The 18063-nt window shown below is 37.7% G+C and overlaps 2 long non-coding RNA genes across 2 annotated transcripts in view; both read right to left on the bottom strand.

Moving 5' to 3' along the window:
- Positions 1-18063, bottom strand: part of LOC120768211 — a 500046-nt gene that overhangs the window by 393507 nt on the left and 88476 nt on the right. The gene's annotated exons all lie outside the window — the stretch shown is intronic.
- LOC120768209 overlaps positions 1-18063 on the bottom strand; it is a 287272-nt gene that overhangs the window by 233557 nt on the left and 35652 nt on the right. The window contains exon 2 of the long non-coding RNA XR_005704740.1: positions 3062-3697. This is a non-coding gene — a long non-coding RNA (uncharacterized LOC120768209). The remainder of the gene's footprint in view (positions 1-3061; positions 3698-18063) is intronic.

Below are 18063 nucleotides of genomic sequence, written 5' to 3'. Positions count from 1 at the left end.
CTTGCACGCACAGTGAGGGTGTGTGCACACACATACATTTATGTACTCTCACTTACCATATACATATGTACATATGCACTTACATACATACATACATGTCTGGCTGTCATCTGTCAAGCAGCTTTTCGTTTGGGGAAAACAAGAAAGGACTCGAATTGATTGTAGCAGTGCTTATAGCGTTGAATACAGTTATTATGTCTGAGTGTATATATGTGTGCGTGCTTGTGAACATATGTATGTATATGTGCGGTTTAGCTGGAATTCCACAAATTTTGTTTGCTTGGCGCAATTTGATTTTTATATGTTTATTAAGTAAGCTTTATCGATGCGGAACAAGAAAATTAAGTGGAGACATGCAAACGCTTAAGGCTGAACCAATGCTGATTTATGCAACCTTGCAAAAATTGGTGAGAAGAGTTCTTAAAGGCAGTCCAATCGGATTTCTCTTCACAGGTTATATGTCGCTGACTCTTCAAAGTTGCATTCTAATTTCTGCTTTCTACAGACTAGATAAGGGAGCAAATCGTATGGGTCTGGATGTGAACGAGGACAATACGAAATATCTCCTATCATGAAAAAAACAGTGGTCTCACTTGCGACTTGGCTCCCATGTCACTGTTGACAGACCTTACCTTGAAGTCATAGATAATTTCGTCTATCTTGGAACCAGCATCAACACCAACAAACAATATCAGTATAGGATTCCAACGCAGAATCACTTTTGCCAACAGGTGCTACTTTGGACTGAAGAGGCAATCGAAAAGAAAAGTTTCCCGACGAACACAGTGCAAACTCTGCAAGTTGTTGGCGCCAAATAACGATAAGAAGTAACGCGCGCTGTTGTACACTCGGCTATAACTGCGTGGGCGGTGTCTACGCCAGTGAAGAAGAAGAAGAATTTTAATTAGAGCAGTAAATTTCCTACAAAACTATGAGTTTCATCATTCATAATAATTTTTTTTCATTGAGTTATAAAATTCATAAAAAATAAAAAATTTTCCCAAAAATAATCAAACTTTAACTGTTAATATCTTCTAATCGGTTGAGTTTACCAAAAAATCCTAATAGACCTTCTTTGTAGAGCATTCAATTTCCTACAAAATCTAAGGAACAAAATATTTTTTCAAGTAGTTGGAAGCGAGATATAAATTTTTCTATCTGATAATAAAAAAAAATAGAAAACTGTATGTAAGAGGACCTTCCCGTTACAATTAAAAACTCATGTCTGGAGAGCCTTTCTTAGAGGTGTCTAGGAACCTATTTTTCCGAGTACGAAACGAAAAAAAATTTTTTTTTTTTGAATCACTCTAGTGTATATGGCTGATTTCTGTATCCTAGTTTTTTAATAGCCCCCTCTATACCTCGTACTTCCGCTAGGAAGATGCTACTTGAGGTTGGTAGTGGGAGAGAAAGATTTCGAAATCATCAATGTATAAACCCGACCCTACTGAGCAGCCCATTTGAGCCATTGGATTCGTTAATTCACGTCTAGTGGATGTCTTCAACCGGGTATTGAAATATAACTTTGGTGGAATATAGTCTGCTTATGTTTAGTTGGTTCTGTATAGGGCTATGTCCTCAATATTTCCTATTCCAATCGCCTTATTACTGTATTCTTCTAGCAGACCTAGACAGCAAATATGTGGACCTCCATGTTTATGAGTGATTTTTTACTGAACTGATTAATATGTTCTCTTTGCGGTTAAGTACTGAAATTTGGGAATAATATTTCCGTGAAGCTAGCATATCATTATACCCAAAATGAGTAAAATATATACTATACACCTTATATAAATACCAAGAATTGCCGGCCCATAATTCCGGCCTCATTTTAAGGATAGTTTTGAGCAAACGACGCAAAACACTCAACTAGTATTCCTTGTTGACAGGTTGGCCGGTCTACCATCGAAGAAATGTATACACATAACCTTGATTATGGACCTGCTTCGACGTGGTTTTTTCTAACTTCGGCTCACTTTTGCCACTATATTCGACCGATTGATCGTCGATTTCAAGGTCGTAGGCATAGATCTAAGACACATCGCCTGTAATAATACGTTTCATGGCTCCTGGTGGTCAGAAATTATTATTTCATAGACCTTAACGCGGTGTTTTTTTCGAAAAAATTTTGTGATTTTAGAAGCAATCGCGCTTTCACTTTTCTTGGCCCCAATGATCTTTCAAAATGCTTTTCAGTGAACCTTTCGATATTCCAGTGACGTCAGAAAGATTCCTCACTATTAACTGTCGATTCTCGAGCAACAATTCCTTTATTTTATTGACGTGTTGATCATCAGTTGATGTTGATGGCCTTTTGCAGTAGTTTGTCGTCAACGTCTCGACCCACTTGCTCGCGACAAACAATTAGCACCGAAAGCATTTTCCACCATTGTGAACTTTTCGGCATTTTTGATTCGACACACAAAATTGAATGGTACTTCTTTGTTGAATAATTTCACGCATCGTAAAGATCAGCGAATGCACTTTACAGGTATGTACTTCAGATAAGCAAGCATATACTAAACACTAATTATTATTTTGATGTGACATTTGCCACAGATGTCACTGACAGTCATACTAACGTAGAAAAAAATATTTCGAGAAATGTGTTTTCGCACAAAATTCAAATTTAAAAGTCTAACTATTTTTGGTTTTTATATTACATTTAAAAAACCATGGTTCCCATTGGCTAGAAGATGATTAGGAAGATACAATTTTTACTAAAAATTATCAGTAAATTGTTTATGAATAAGTATAATAAAGGCAACAAAAACATATAATTTTTACTAGAAATTATTAACAGAAGCTACTGTTAAAATTACTGTGTCAAAAAAATATATTCTCACAATGCTCGGCATTAAATTTTATTAATTAACTAATTTGCCAGTAACAACCGTGCTTTTTAATTTAGTTTGTATACCCCCACTTAGATCTTAAACATTTTTAACTTTTGATAGCTGTTGAACTATTTCAAAACAAGTGCCAACTAAAATTGTACACCGGATTGAATAATGATAATCATATTTAAGCATGTATGCATTTACATGTAATAAGGACTTACCGATTGCTATGCTGCCATTCCGATCATACCGCATCGTGCTTGTCTCAGCAACCTTCATATTCACTTACAACAAAACGATTTAAACGCGCACAAACTTCTAGAATTGAAACTTTCATAACACATTATTCACTAGCACTATACAAATTATTTAATTTTCACATTATTAAAACGCGCACTAACTCGACGTATTAAATTTCACAAAAATATTCACTAAACACTTATAAACACATTACACAATTTAATTTTTCATTATAAAATATTCCGCACCAACTTTTCGCATCAAAATATTTGTTCACTTTATTTCTTTGCTCATAAACTAAAGAGTTGATCCGTTATTGATGGCATTGATGCTCATTTGTGTTGTCCGAGAGTGCTTATTCTTCTCATTCGTTCTCAATCATCAGTGCTGTTTCATGATATATTTAAGTTGTGTTATTGCTTTAGTTACATTTGCGACAAATCATGAGTGTAGGCTCTCTTGATGCAATTTACTCGCATGCGATATTTCACATCAAAGGTCCGCTACCTCAACTCACATCATACAACTTATTTTGCAAAAACTCTCATGTGCATACATAAGTCATCTGATTTAAGTGGTTATGAAGAATCCCTTATTTGTATGTATATATTGATAACCTGTAAAAATTATAATAATTTGTTTATTAAAGTTTGGCAGTTAAAATAATAGAAGGTACATACTAAGTAATAATAATAAATTATTAAGGCATGAAAATGAAACAGGGTTTTCGATTTCTAAGTCGTTTCTTCCATTTTTATCATGTCATAGTCTGCAATTTATTTTTTCATTGTATTCACGAATGCTTACAATTTCATCATGGAATGACAACAAGTATGGACAACATTTACAAAGTATTCAATTCTATTACTAAATTAATCGTACTCTAATTGCAACTTTTCGTGCTTTTGCCATTTAATGGTCGGTCGTAATAAATGCCCAACTGTGGTCACTATTCGTCGAATTGTTTAAAATTTCGATCCTACATTTTGCTCATCTGGCGATGTATATAAGATTTTAAGATGATTCACAGAGAACTTGAACTCCGTTAGAATGATGAAATTGTATAAAATGGGTTTACTGAAGTCAGCTAAACTATTATACTGAAAAAATAACCGTTATTGGACATTACGAGAAGACAATGATCAGAACATAGCAGCAGACTTTGTACACAACGGAAACAAGAAATCCATATTGTTACTTTAGATAGGCCATCCCAATCACCAGACCCCAATCCAATAAAGAAAAATTAGGTTTTGATGAAAGCATAACTATCAAGAAAACATTCAAAGTCAACAAAATATTTCATTCGGCTACTCCCACTAACCTGGAAGTCGCATCCTGTGGAATATGCGGAAAATTTATTCGCAAGGTGCTATCAAAGATGTCAGGTGTAATAGACAACGCGGGAGATTGGAACAATGCTTGAATATGATATATGTACTTTTGCTATAAAAAATGATAAAGTCTAAAACAGGTTGAAAGATAGAATATTTTATATCTAAATAAAAGCAAAATAATTCAAAACAATTAAAATTAAGCCTCAAGTATAATCCCACCACGGTTTTGCATTAGTTATTAAACTAATGTCGAACTTACTTCGAATAAAGCAAAAACTATCCAACCGGTTGAAAAAGTGATGTTCACGGGTTTCTGAGATTCAAAAGACAAAAGTCATTATATCGGCAATCTTTTGAGGAAAACACGGCTACCTACTCCATTTGCCGTAGAAAGAGTGCTTCACCACCATGGCCAAATCGGAAGAATTAGACTACAAACTCACCTGCATATTCGTATTCTCCAAACTTTTGTTTTCGTAGTTGAAGAAGTCATAAGTTGATAGAATTTGAAGTCGAATAAAGAGGCTTACTTTATGAACACAAAGTAAAGTAAAATATATGAAAAAGTAAATCGGAATTTTTCCAAAATGTTCGTTTTTCTTCCATAAATATAAGTACTTATTAAACCGCCTTGTGTTCAACCTGAATTATTTCACTATTATAATATGTACTCGTATGCTCGAACTTTTTATCTTCTCCTGGAACTTAGATTTCCACTAAACCTAGGAGAAAGAAACTGTACCCAAGGTGTGCGGGTTAAGTCAACCACATTGGAATTAGATTTCTTTCCCAGAGCTATTCACACTTGATTTTCATAGACATTTTTGGTAAATCTTTTCTAAAGGGCATTTTCTGTTCCAAAGACAAGCGTATAGATCGCGTAACCATACCGAATGTCGTGAAGTTCTTAATCTGAAATTTGGTAGATATCCTTTTCTCTTCACGAAGCTTCTCATTTGTCTTATGGAGTTTATAGAGTTTGGTCTTTGTTCGTCGAGAGAGAACTTTGCTTCTCATACCGAAGTAGGAGCTGTTGGCAAGAGTAATTCTACGTCGAATTTCGAGGCTGTCGTTGTAGTTGGTGTTAATGCTGGCTCCAAAAGAGAACAAATTATATACGACTTCGATGACTATGACCGTCAACAGTAACCCTTCGACCATATAAATGTCAGTTTATTGATTATCAAAAAGGCTCATTAATTCTGGACCCAAAGATAATCTTACATCAGGTAAAAATAAGGATCACTACTCGTTATTTTACGTGTTTATAACAAAAGTTATTGTCATGTGATATCACTTTCTTCATTAAATTTTAACTTATGGGGGTAGTTTTGTCTAGGATTTTGAAAAAATCGATTTTTTTATTTGCATATCTTGAAAGTTTAGACTTTCAAAAATATGACCTTGGAAGGATTTTTCAAAATTCGACTTATTTTCGGAGATACAGCCGATTTCGGGACGTGGCGTCCGTTTTCACTAGAATTGTCTCCTAAACTTTAAACGCGTTTTTCTCAAAACTGACATTTTCGGAACGATACCCACGATTCCTCAGGTTCTACTATACCGATTTACTTGAAAGTTTTATAGAGTATTTTTTGTAGGCTTGTTTATGGTTGGAACTAGCCCCATGCCCAAATTTTTATTTTTATTATTTTTAAAAAATTCGAAATAGTCAGGAAAAGTGATCCAAAAAACCCTTTTTTCAGGCAGTCGCCATTTTGTGAAAAAAATTTGTACCCACTTTTCCGTAGTTCCGACCATTGCGACATTATTCTAGATTAATAATCTTTTAATCAGATAATTAGGAGGGTTGAAATCATGGGTATGGTCACGTGGAAATTTTTAGAGACCCCCAACTTCGTCAGCCCATAATTTTTGAAATTTTTTACTTTTTTTAGTTTTTAATTTTTTTCTGTACTCTTCTAAAATTAACAAATAACTAATAATATATGGATAATCAAAATATTAATTGCCTTTTTTAACGACACTTTAAAAGTTACCTGAAGTTCATGCTTCTAGACCAGAATACCCCGTTATGCAATGCAGAACTCCTTCCGCCACGGAATAAAAATCAATCTGACATAAAAAGTCATTTTCCATTTGCATAAAAAACATTCAAAAAAAGTTAATTATATTTTCGTATAAACCAAGAATGGGTGCTGGCAATTCTAAACGATAGGACCGTACAATTTTATTTGAACGCGATAGCGAACAATTCGCCAAAGGATATTTGTGCCGAGCCGGCTTGCATTGTTCGCCCAGACATGGTTATTTGATAGCTCCGCCAGTTTTATTGCAGACATTCAATATATCAAAGATAGCACAATGCAATAGCTGACCATTACACCGCTTCTTCTTTTTTTGTGCGCAGTGATTACAACAATAGTTGTTGCAGAGACAAAGAACAAACAATGCGACTTTCTAAAGCGACTGCCAACAAATAAGCCACATATCGTCCTTTTGGAGACATTTGCATGTAAACAATTGTGTTGAAACCTTTATTACATTTACGGTTATATAGATATTCTAAACCATAGCGGTGTGCATAAAAGAATTTTTTGCTTAAATAAGAGGTAGAACTTTGTACTTTTAAAGTAGTAGTAGTAGTGGTAGTAGGTGGTTACTGATCTAATCTCTACAACAGAATGGAGGTCTCCTCTTCCTCATCTTCCACCGGCGGGTACTGAATCAAAGCTGGAGTATTCTCTACCATCCGTATAACATGACCTAGCCAGCGCGCCCGCTGTCTCTTGATTCGCTGAACCATAACAATATCGCCGTATATCTCGTACAGCTCATCGTTCCATCGACTGTGGTTATCGTCATTGCCAATGCGAAAAGGACATAAATCTTCAACAAAACCTTTCCAGGACGGGAATAAAGAAGAGCTTATAGATTTGGGTCTCTGTTCGTCGAAAAAGCATTTTATTTATTAATTGCCTACTTGGTCCAAAGTAGTATTTATGGAAGATTGTATTCTCTATTTAGCTCCACAGTTCATATAACTTTATCCAGCAATAGATTGAAGAAGTCACACTATAATGAGTCTACTTTTCTGAAACTTCGCTTGATTTCGAACGACTCGGAGAGATCCTTCCCGACCGTGACGGAGCTTTTTGAGTTACTCAACGACAGTTCTCATCATACCGACTGTTCTTTCGACCTTTGCGAAAACTAATAGTTTCGCTTGCAACTGTACATAAAGAGCTTTCTATGCCGTCTCACAGTTACCTTATAAAGATATCAATATAAAACCACAAATAATGCAGTTCAAATATTAGTTTTCACTGTCCTTAATACACTGAATATTATCTACTGCGCCCGTCGGAATATAAAACCTATAAGAAACGAATAAGATAGTTGACATCAGCCGCTGTACAACAAATTTTCAATGTAGTGCTTTTTAACCTCCCGGTTGACTACAGGGTAGATCTGTTGTTTTAGTTTTGCCTATAAATAATAGCATAACCTTGTCAGAAATGGTGTTATGATACTCAGCTTCAAGTAATATTATAGACTTTGAGTGAGATTCCTACTAATGAGAAGACATTTGAAGTTCAGGCGACAAATGCCACTAGTCATTGAGTTTGATGGCTGGTCAAAAGGTAGTAGCAGAAGCTACAAATTTTGACCGGAGGCTTAAATCTGGTACCACGCGGAGTAGGTAGTTCTTGGAGTTTGGTCCAAAATGATAATTGAAAAATTCAATTCAATGTGGAGTCACATTGCAGCTGGGTGCCGGACTCATAGCGCAGCAGATTTTCGGTCTAGAACCCGACCAAGGTAGAATAGGTGTCCCTTGCCAATTAATGCATCCAACGCATATTTTATTCTATATGCTTTTAAGCACCGCGGGTCAAGACTATCGACGGCAGGTACTCACGTAAAATACACTGGACGTTACATTGTATAGATCGGGTTGCTGGGAGATATTTAACAAATCGATATTTTAAAAACTGAGAGACTATTCTGGTTATATACATACAGTGAAGAGGACAGAAAGGCAAACATGGTTAAACGGAACCACCCCGTTAAGCTGATCATTTATATATGAACATATATATATATATTATAGGGTCACCGAAGTTTCCTTCTCGGTGTTATAATCTTTGTCAAATTTAATAGTCTCCGTTCAGTCTGCGTCCCTTCGTTTTATTTTAACCCATATAAATTGGTCTACTATAGACGCATAAAAACAAGTTTACTGAATGGAAAAAGAATAAACGGTAACTTAAAAAAAAAAAACAAAAACAAAGTTTACAAATATACTTTAACAAAAAATGAACCAAAAGCCGGTATCCAAAATTGATAGATACCTTAGTGTGCTGCGTGATGAGCACACGAAGTCTAAGTATTTCTTTAACAGAGAGAGTTTTACTTCAAGAAAACAAAAAGGTGAGTTTATTTGTTTGTATTTGCAAAGTTTGACGTGTCTGTAAAATTTTTAAGTTTGCTAGAGTCGTAACTTCTACTGAAAACAAAGGACGACAGAAACGAAGTACAACTAAAGAGTTGTTTAGTCACGTATGACTAATAAAGGGTGTTTTGTTTAGACAGTCGCCGCAGTTGCTTGAATATACAAGTATTCCAGCTGATCACTTTTTGCAGCAAATGCGGCGGTATGACAGCAGTATTGCGCCGAATATTATATTACAAGTAGTTTAATCGTCTCGGGCTTCTCTGCATAAACAAGCGGCTTCACATAACCCCATAAAAAGTAGTGCAACAGTGTTAAATTGCACGATGTTCGGGGCTAAGACGCTTCCTTCAATATACTTGTATTTGAATTGATTTTTTCGTTGGTTGTATGGCATAATGCGTCGTCATGTTGGAACCAAAGGTCGTCAACGTCCCCTAATTCAGCCACGTAAAAATCATTAAATATAGCTCTATAGCGTTCTCTATTCACCGTAATATTATGGTCGGCTTCATCTCTGAGGATATGTGGACCATTGATTTCTTTTGCTCATAGAGCAGACCAAACAGTGACTTATTGCGGATATAACGGCGTCTTAACAATGGCTTGTGCATTAGCATCACTCGAAATACGATCGTGAACGATGGCCATCTCGGGTTGGGCGCTTTAACCGAACGTTTCGAGCGCTTGATGATTGTTCAGCTTTAAATATTGCACGGGTTAAATTTTGTAAACCCGCAGACCAATATCCTTCCGCAAAATTGGTCATGATGTGGATGGGCACAGCTCTGCGCGCAATTTCGGATAGACTCAATCGGGTCTTCTTCAATAGTCTGCTCCACAGCAGCAATAGCGTCTTGGGTGCGCACTATCCACGAGAGAAGCGTGGTGCGAAACCGATGCATGGTTGCTCCAATTACCGACTCTGCTAGATGATTATGTCGACCGAATATGGACGCAGCAAGCTGAATCAATATTTTGGTAATAAATTTGCACGAACACACACACTGTTTCGGTTATATCAAGTAACAGCCGTCAAAAAGACCTGGATCAGGAAAAACCTTGAAGACATCAAATTAAATATCAACGGCCATAGTATCATGATTCCGAAGTAGCGCTGAAGTAGCTAGGAGTGCTAATAGACAATAGAATTAGCTACAAAGCGCATATCGAAAAGGTTTGTGAGAAAGCAGCACGTGTAACAGCCGCTCTAACAAGAAGAATGGCCAACATTGGTGGACCAAGCTCTTGGCCAAGTTGAGCCAATTAATTTTAATATACGTGACGCCGATATAGGGACCAGTACTACAGCAAAAGAAAAATGCTAAGAAAATGTAGTTTGCAGTGCGTCTCAGTGCCATTAGGATCATGTGCGCATTACTCCCGATAACCCACGAACCGGTTGGAATAATAGCGAACATCATGCCACCAAAGATAATGGTCATGGAACTCAAAAGATTATACGACAGGTTCACAAGACTGGGAAGGGGATTAACGGTGGAGGAACGGAAGTATGAGAAAAAACAAGATTCTTCTTCTTAATTGGCGTAGAAACCGCTTAAGCGATTATAGCCGAGTTAACAGCAGCGCGCCAGTCGTTTCTTCTTTTCGCTACGTGGCGCCAATTGGATATTCCAAGCGAAGCCAGGTCCTTCTCCACTTGGTCCTTCCAACAGAGTGGAGGTCTTCCTCTTCCTCTGCTTCCCCGGCGGGTACTGCGTCGAATATTTTCAGAGCTGGAGTGTTTTCGTCCATTCGGACAACATGACCTAGCCAGCGTAGCCGCTGTCTTTTAATTCGCTGAACTATGTCGATGTCGTCGTATATCTCGTACAGCTCATCGTTCCATCGAATGCGGTATTCGCCGTGGCTAACGCGCAAAGGACCATAAATCTTTCGCAGAATTTTTTTTTTTTTTTTTTTCGTTGGTAAACGAAAAAACAAGCCTCAGGGAACGATGGCAAACAATCACAACAGCGAGATGAAACCACAGGCTAATTAAAAGTGTATAAGCATGGTTAGCTAGTAAACATGGAGAAACAGATTTCTATCCGACAGAGTTTTTGACGAGTCACGGGTGTTTTGGAGCTTATCTCTACAGATATTGTCATGACGACCGGACGAATTGTTTCTTCTGTGACAGCAGCAGATAAACGCCGCACGGATATACTTGTATGTGTTGCGGTTTATGACTGAACTCAAACTAGTGTGGGATAGCGTGAGAGCGTGGTGTGCTATAGTTCTGAAAGATCTGAAAACGCAGCGAAATCTGAAGAATGAATGAGGAGTAGGCCAGAATGACGTGACTGACGAGCGCTAAGCCTGGCCTCATAATGTAATGCCTAAAGGCAGTTCCGTGGGGCAAATAACAAGCAATGACGATGGAGTTAAGGGCTTAGTACGTAGGTGTATTGGTCTCCGCTTCAGCGACCAATAGGAATCGTGCATATCTCTAGAGAAATTACGGTATCTTTCGAAGATTTCGAAAACGAAAGAACCAACTCCGCAAGAAGCATTACCTTATTCACAATAGCTCTGCTAAAAAAGGACCCGTTACATATGTACATATTTTACATATACATACGTATGAGTTCCTTGAGTGCTTCGGGGCATAATAGAAACAGAAACACATAAAACTGATAATTTTGAACTTTATTTGTTTAGAAATATTTCCAACTAAGAAAGAAACTAACCTCAAAATATTTATTTCTTAAACATATTAATTTGTACATTTACCGATAAGAGTATGCATATGTAAGTCAAAATTGTTTAACATATCTACATATAGATAAAAACGATATCAAATTTGTATACGCCTTAGCGTATATTTGCGCCCAGACTCATAAAATCCGCGGCTTTCAATGCAATTTTTATGTTAAAAAAACTTCAAAAAAAACAGAAACAGAAAACCGAAATCGCACAATCTAACGCTGCTTTGGTAAACATTGCGAATATTCAGATCATAAAAATTTCAGCTTCGTGTTCATTGCTTAATTGCCTGTGAAATTGCTAAACATTTTACTTTTATATTTGTCAAAAATTTCCAAATGTTGATTTTTCGCGCATCAAAGAGTTGCTCATAAATGAACAAAACCGCGTACAAACCGCTGGCCACAGTAAACCGTTATGCGCATCTGCAAAATATAAGCCTTCATGCTGCATGCACACCACCACACTACAACACACACATGCACATTTGTATATTTGCTTGTTTAACTCTCAATATACAATATATACTATATATGCGTACAATATTAAAATAGTGTTATGCATATGCTTTGGTAAGCAACCCAGTGAACGAAAGGGTATATTTGCTTGGAAGTAAAGGCATTGAAAATTTCCTACATGGATAGCTGTCAAACCAGCTGTCAAACGTAACACATGTTTTTTGACATTAAGTTTTAGTATACTGGTAGTTCAATTAATCAGAAACTGTTTCCAAATTTGAGAATCTGAGCAAGTTTTGTTACAACTACAGCTTTTTCTGATCAGATATTTTTTAGTGCTGAGGTACATTTCTGTCCTAACGGATAACATAATCGCCATATTTGAAATGCGAATAGTCTTGTAGAGATCTCCTATTTCTCAGGCAACAAAATGAAGTTAGTTGTTGGAGTGATTTTCGTTAGGTTAAGGAGTCGATCAGAACAGAGATACATATCACTTGAACAACTTACAACGTCGGTCCATTGTGTTACTCAAAACACTTATATAATAGACCATAAGGCTCTTACAAATCGACAAAGCGCTTTGAGCCTATCATACTTATGTTGAGACGGCTATTGAAAGTTTTGACTTTATATTCTGATTCGCTGCCGAGATTTTTCCCTTTCAGTCTTGCAAAGGTTGGACAATTGAGGAGAAAGTGCCTGGATATTGCAACCACACCCTCCTTCATACAACTTTGATAAAATGCCGCATAAATGCCTCTTGGACAATGTGCTCTGTGAATGGCAGGCACCTTGTCGTGGTGCAGGGGCTTAGGCCACTAGGTATACTCGTATACTCCGCATCTCTCAACCGTCATGAACGGTACTGTACTGCATGGCATCAGTCCTGCGGATTATCAGAATCTGCATGCGTGCAGCAATCGAGAGATGCCAGGGGCTCTCGCGCGGCGGACCTTATCGTTCCTCTAATTTAGGAAAATCCGACAGCTCATCGCGTTAAGCCAAGGGTCGTACGAAAAAGATGACTGAACTCAACAACAACAACAGACACGGGTAACGGCTAAGGGCAACGATAATGACAACAATGTCAGCACCGCTGCAGGTAAGGCATGCGCAGGGGCTAAACGGAAGTTTAGCTTTCTAGATGTTCTTTCGTCAGAAGAGCAAGCACTGTTTGAATATAATGTCAAGGCTGATGACGATGAGATGCCCTCAAGCAGCGGCGCTCAGTAGGCCAAATCGACTTCGGCTGCTGCGACACCATAGCGAACACCATCAAAGCTCACCTCAGTAAGCTCAGGTGCTCAGATTCAAGAGAGTCCCATCGGACGGATGCCAACAGTGCTCGGAAGGAAGAGAAAAACGAAAAGAGTGGGGAGAAAGAACGAGCTTATCTTAAAGGTGAGTTGTGCCGAAGATCTCCTGCGTGGTAAAGTGATTTAATATTTTTGCTGATTATGATGGGTCCATATTTTTTAAAATTGATTATGGAGTCAATGAAAGAATCATGATGAGAGCTTTAAATAAACGAAAATAGAACATAATCGTACTGTTATACTTAATAATATTTAGTAAGCTTGTTTGATCAATATCTCAGATATAATATAAAGTGCCGCTTTAAACTTCTAGTGGTTGGCAAAATGGCAAGGAAGGCGATATGATAAGTCAATGCGAAGCCCGTGCGAGGTAATGCAGTCAAAATAGTTTAAAGGCGGATTTCAGTGAGCATTATCCGATGTATGTATAGAAAGTAGCAAAAAGTTCGGCTCGTTCAGCTCGCTAAATACTGGTTAAGGATCTGGATCCCCTTTATGCCACTATTAGATAGCATTTATGGCTTAGTGAAGATTACATAGCTGTATTTTAGATATTTTTAGCTGGATTATGCATATTATAATGGTAATTGATTTTCAATTTCTGATCAATTAGGTTTTATTCGTCTTTAGGGACCGAAATTCCGACGAAGAAACTGTATTTGAAAGTCCGAACTCTCGTTCGGTCCAAAATAATTCACTTAGTTGTCTCCTTAAGCTTCTAAGATATCTTTCCAAAGTGTTTAACAGCTTCTATATGTCTGATGTGATGATATTATCAATAAAATGGAAATAAAGTTTGTATAACCGTAAGTAAACAGCTTGAAAAAGTAAGCAGACCAAAGTGGAAGGTTATATATCTAGAAAATATCCTATGATACAATTAATAAGTTAAATTTTATGGTACGATTTCACAAACATGTCTTCATTCAATATAGATCTTTCTGAGTGGCCTTTTCGATTTCCTAGTTATGAATTCCCTACCTTTTATGGACTGAACAAGATATATTCTGTTTGTCATGAAATTTTTAACCATCAAAAGGAAACGTCGAAGTATATTTATATATGATCAGCGTAACGAGCTACTAGTCTCTCAGTTTAGGAATATTTTCTGCCGCTATATAAACAACAATTCAAGACAACCTTCAAATAGATATCCCAAATCGAACCACTATAGCAAAAACTGTGTTACAAACTGCACGATCAGCACCAAGTTCTCGAATGGATAGTTTTTTATTTCTTCAGAATATATACTTTTTCAAGATTTTCTGAAAGACGTTTTGTAAGCTGGGTTCTCTTTCGTTGCACAAATTCGCAAATAGTAGCGCAGTAGCCGCTAGTTTGGCATGCTGCCGCCATAAAAATTTTAATACACTACGCATTGTATTCAAATTGCTGGCGTACCATGTTTATGTGCCATACATACAGACATGGTAGTTGGTAAATGTATGCCAATTCGTCCGTAAATCCCCTAAAATATTTAACGTATAAAATATTTTGCACACATATACAACAAAGAAAAAAAAATACTGATGTTCGCGAGTTCGGGTGCAGATTCGACTGGAAACCACATGCACCATATGCATGTAGCTGTGTGTGTGGAATAAATGCGTTGAGAATGAAAATATTTTTATGGCGCACTTTTATGATATCCGTTATGTTTTTGCACATGAAAAATGCATAAGAAAATTTTAAAACAAATGTCGAAAAAAAAGGAAATTACAAAATTTTGTACAGAGAATTAGAAGTCAGTTGACATTTTGGTATTAAATAAAGCGCTTGAGAAGCCTCAGATCATGGCTTACGGGTTTTATTTTCTCAAGAATTTCAAAGTTTATAAAATTTGTGATTAAAAATTGTAAATAATTTATACATAAGGAGTATAATGAAATAAATCCACTGCTATGAAGGAAAGTTATACGATAATTTCCGTACATAAAGCTAAATGAACTGGGAAGCATGGGTGGAAGAAAATAACAGACTGACCTTTTTTGAACATCCTTCTTTGTCAGGTTGGGGGCTCAATATTTTTACAAAATTTTGGAATCTTTAATATAAGGGATAGTACAAGCTTCGACCCGATTTAGCTTATCATGTTCAAATCGTTTAGAGAAAATCATTTCCAATCTCATAATTTTGCTGTTAAAGTCAGACTATAACTAAGTTAAAGCCAACATCAATAGTACATTGAAAAAAGTATTATATTAAAGACCAGTCCTTCCAACAAGGAAGGTCTACTTTTCGATAACGTTCTCTTGTTGTTGTCGCTGTAGCGATTACCTAGTCCCAGTTAGGGGGGTTAAGGTCCAGAAAAGTTGCCCAGGAAACGTGCCGTTTCGACGGGTCGGACCATAGGGTGAGGGTTGTCAGATGTGTAGGGTTAGCTGAGCATGAAAAGAGTGGGTTGGAATCATGCGGGGACTCGTTGCATGCTGGACATATGTATATTTGTTATGTCGGGATCGATTGTGAATAAGTTGGAGTTCAACCTGCTACATTGTCAAGTACGAAGTTGCGCAAGGATCACTCTCGATTCTCGCGACAGCTCGAGCTCGTTATCTGAAATCGTTGGTGGTTTGACTCCAAGTACTTTATTCACTGAGAGGGAGACGGTGAAGGTGAAGTTTGTTCGAATGGCGGTCAGTGCATGTCTGAAGTTAGTTCGTAACATCAATTCCCACGACAGCCAATTTTACGTTAGTGGGATTGACCTGGATTTTATGCAGTCAAGAGCTGTTTTTTCGGAGATCCAACCCTGTTTGAATTGGTGAGTTTTTGATAACGCCCTCTTAGGACCCAACGTTTTCTAACATTTGGCAAGTAAATTTTCAAATGGAGAATGATTTAATGTTAAAAGGTCGAAACCAAAGTGGTCTCAGCCAGATTCGTTTCCTCATACAGTTTGGAGTAAGCAGAATTAACGGCGCAGATCTTGAAGCCAATAATATCAATATCATCGGCGTAAGCCAGCAGCTATACACTCCTATAGAAGATTGTACCTTCCCTATTTAGATCTGCAGCTCGTAGATTGAATAAGTTACACAATAGGGAGACTCCTTAACTCGCTTGGTATCGAAAAGCTAGGAGATGTGCTTTCCGATCCTGATGGAGCTTTTGCTGTTCTTCAACGTCGACTTACACCAAAATACGAAGTTCAGACATAGCGGCATAGAAGCAGTTCCTTTTCATCCTGCCGAAGGCAGCTTTGAAATCGGAAAGAGGTGGTGTGTATCAATTTTACGGGTCTTTTTAAGCGAATGGCGAAAATCTGGTTGATAGTAGATGTTCCAGGACTAAGGTCACACTTAAAAAGTATAATCAGTTTGTTGACAGTGGGCTTCAATGTTACACACACTATGGCCGACAAGACCGTTTTGTGGATTGGGCAGAACATACTTGAGTTCCAATCACGGGGCATGCTTTCATCTGACCATATATTGCAAAGCAGCTAATGCATGCAACTTATCAGTTTTTCTCCGCCATATTTGAATAGCGTATTTCTGCCGCTTTGTTTTTCTTCAGGCAGGAGATGGCTATTTGAACCTCATCATAGTCGGGCAATAGAACACATACTCCAGAGTTAGTTATTGGGAAATTGGGTTCGCCACCTCCAGATGTTACACTTTCACTGCCGCTCAGCAGCAGAAGTGTTCCCTCCATCATTTTAGTATGCTTTGGGAAACGGTTACTAGATCACCTCCTTGGGTTCTACAAGAGTATGATCTGGTCTTGAAACCTTCTGTTACCCGCCGCATTTTTTCGTAGAATTGTCGAGCATTAACCCTGTCGGCCAGCTTGTCAAGTTCTTCATACTCACGAATTTCGGCCTCTCTCTTTTTCTGTCTGCAAATGCGTCTCGCTTCTCTCTTGAACTCTCGGTATCTATCCCATCCCGCACGTGTTGTGGTCGACTGCAACATTGTGAGGTAGGCTGTCCGCTTTCTCTCCACTGCGACACGACAGTCCACATCGTACCATCTGTTCTTTCTACTTTTCCGAAAACCAATAGGTTTGCTTGCAGGTGTATGTAAGAAGCTTGAAATGCAATTCCACAGTTCCCTTATACCAAGTTGCTGATGAATGCTCTCAGAGAGCAGGAGAGAAAGTCGAGTAGAAAATCGATTGTAGCTTTTCGACGTCATACCTTGTTTGTTGACGGGCGTACTTTGCTGTACAGGGGCGGGCGCGCATCTTCGCTATAACAAAATAGTGGTCCGAGCCGATGTTAGCTTCTCAGAGTATACGTAAGTCAAGGACACTGGAGACATGTCGTCATCAGTCACATCATGATGGATCTGGTTGGAACTTTTTCATCCCGAGTCAACCAAGTGGCTTGATGCTTCTGGACACTGCTCCAGAAAAATTAAGCACTGAGGATTGGTATGCTAAATTTAGACGTGGTGAAATGAGCACCGAAGACGGTGAACACAACGGACACCCAAAAGAAATTGCTCCCAACGAAAAATTCAAAAAAGTCCACAATTATAGGTGACCGTAAAGTGAACATTTTTGGAGATTGCAGGCACTCTAAAGATATCAACTGAACATGTACATCATATCATTCACGATTATTTGTGTATGAGAAAGCTCTTTGTCATTTGAAGTGCGAGCTCACTTTTAACCAAAAACAACGACGACGTTATCCTACTTTAAATACCGTTAAAGAGTTATTACAAAAATTTCGAAAAACCTTTGCTTTATTTGCTTACTAAGAAACAAGAAATACGACTCTGTCAACACTTTGAA

The sequence above is a fragment of the Bactrocera tryoni genome, chromosome 2 (genome assembly GCF_016617805.1).
Source record: "Bactrocera tryoni isolate S06 chromosome 2, CSIRO_BtryS06_freeze2, whole genome shotgun sequence".
NCBI lineage: Eukaryota > Metazoa > Arthropoda > Insecta > Diptera > Tephritidae > Bactrocera > Bactrocera tryoni.
The sequence above is the reverse complement of the archived record's forward strand: the minus strand, read 5'-3'. Positions and strand labels throughout refer to the sequence as shown.